The following is a 2,604-nucleotide window of genomic DNA, read 5'->3' on the forward strand; positions in this document are numbered from 1 at the left end:
GTTGGTGGCACACTGTAAACTGCGTGTTTTTCAGAATGTTCTATAAAAATGTCAGCTGCTCTTGGCGACAGAGGTAAACCCATAGCAACACTGACAAACTCTCCTTTCTATTTAAAACAGCTCCATCAAAACATATAATGAATGCATAGGCGCAACTGGAATGAGAGTAAAAGCATACATTTAACAGGGCCAACGCCACGTACTGTTAAAAAATCCGCGGTTGAGGAATTTCACGAGAATTGCTGCCAAGATATAGATTTCAAAAACGTATGTATGCTGGCCAAGGAACGCAACATTTATAGATAGAAAGTCCGAGAACAGGTAGAGAGTTATCAGAACAAATGTAATTTCAATAAAGATGAGATAGGCTTAAATTTACGGCGATTTAGTAATCAATTGTTAATAGAGAAGACAGCAATAGGCTGGCAATTTCGTTGTTTCCCGCCAACAAGGAAGGAAATACGCGGAAACGGTACGTGGGGAATGCGCAATAGTAGGAGGACGCCGTGTATTTGGTATTTTGATAACATTCCCCCTCTCTTGCACACCTGTATCGTTATCTGTCTATTGCCAAAGGACTTTTAATAGTAGCCCGAAAATATTCACCCAATAGTCCCGTTTATTAAGACAACTCGCAAGAAAACTCCCCTTTTATAACAGAAAGCGAGACTGGTCTTGAATAATATCTTAAGACGGGGTAGAAATTGAAGATTTGATCCAAAGAAAGAATTTTTGGAAACCTAAATCTAGAGTAGGATACTGTGCAGCTACCAAAGCTGAAAACTGTTAACAGATGATGTAAAACGTCTGGAAGTCAAGAAAATTTGTTTATGGAGGAGGATAACCAAAACTTCACCTCCAAATCACCGGAGGGAGAAAATTGTCCTTTTTTGGGCACATTCTAAGGCATAGCAGCAAATTTAAATATTTTCGATGATAAGATTCTTGGAAAGAAAGGAAGAAGAAAACCAAAAAAGAATATGAAACATGAACTGATGTTCGGCATGGGGAACTGAAGTTACGAAAAAAGTACAGAAAGAGATGTGAATAGTGACAGTGACAAGGTATAGCCTTCAGTAAAACGAAAACATTTATATTACCAGGAATACGTTAACTGTTCAATTATAGTAACTCCTGAAATGTTCCTGAACAATATATGAACGAATATTAAACAGGTTTTCAAATCTTTGTCTAAATGTTATTGTAAAATACAATGAAACATTCGCTTTCGATGTGCTGCTTCAATACTTTTACCACTTAAACACACACACACACACACACACACACACACACAGACAGACAGAGAGAGAGAGATACTATTGAATACGCCAGGTCGACGTTTCGTGTCATAGACGTGACTATATGGGAGAGAGTACTAGCGGACTATTGAGGAGTATGACACCTAAGTCAGTAGAAAGAAATGGTCGACGGCCCATTGACTAAATTCGACATACAGGATGATACACGGTATGTAACCGATGTTGACTTTCCGGATGACTTCCACCGGTAACATGTACACGTGTTTCGGCTTCTTAAGAGTAAAATACACAAAATTCGGAGAAATACGAATGCAGCAACATCTCACAATACTGTGACAACCCTCCTACTCAAGAGGTCTTAATAATTCCAGGGATAAAATCACACCATTTGTTCCCTGTTCCATCTACAGCACATCCTCGCGTAATCTGTCTTCTGGCAACAGTTTACCATAAGAGAGGCAGTAAATGGAAAATTCAGACTCAAATGTCACTGAATTTTCTCTTATCCAGTCGCTCTACAATTACTTCAACACGCACGAGAAACACTTAATCTCAAGGACTGACATCTAATAAAAGTACTTTGTGTAACACGATGATGTAAAATTAAAATTTAAAATATGCATATATTTTCATTCATATTGTAGTTTTGGGCTCAATTTCCGTACTTGCGGGAAGTAATAATGAATTAAAGATGGATACGCCTTTCTGAAAGTACACAAAATATGGTTTTTTACACAAAAATATGTTTTACGACAATTGTGGCATCCTCAGTGGATTTTTTCTTTTATTTTTCTGAAATGCATACATACAGATTACGTTTAGGTTAAGAAATACGTTACATAGATTTTGCTGTTATTTACATTCATCTTGTTTTTTCCACTCTAGGCTTGTCCCGTAATTATGCAACTAAGACGTAAAATCGGATAAAACTGTGGAATTTGCTGTGTTTCATATATCATATAAAGTCTAGCATTCCCATGCTGTCATCTAAAAATAAAACTTACTCTAAAATAAACGTGTCATAAATGAAACAAAATAATTCGTCCTGGACAGGTTTACTGAAACTGGTAGAAATAAATTTCAGAGAGAGAGGCGGAATGTGTAAATCAAAAGCCACCATAATCTCTTAATTTTAGGCTTATGTGTTGAAAAAAGGCTCAAAGAAGTTTCAGTTAAAATATGTATATCTCCAAAGTTCAAAGGCTGTGAACTAATGGAAATAAAGAGTTACAGATGTATTTACATTCCTTGTAGGATCCCGTAGACGTTTTGAATGTGATTTTCGTATGGTGTGACTTCCATGCGGTTTCTGAAGATAATTCGAACTGCCTTCCAGTTGAGACCA

Source organism: Schistocerca piceifrons, chromosome 1, assembly GCF_021461385.2.
Source record: "Schistocerca piceifrons isolate TAMUIC-IGC-003096 chromosome 1, iqSchPice1.1, whole genome shotgun sequence".
Classification (NCBI taxonomy): domain Eukaryota; kingdom Metazoa; phylum Arthropoda; class Insecta; order Orthoptera; family Acrididae; genus Schistocerca; species Schistocerca piceifrons.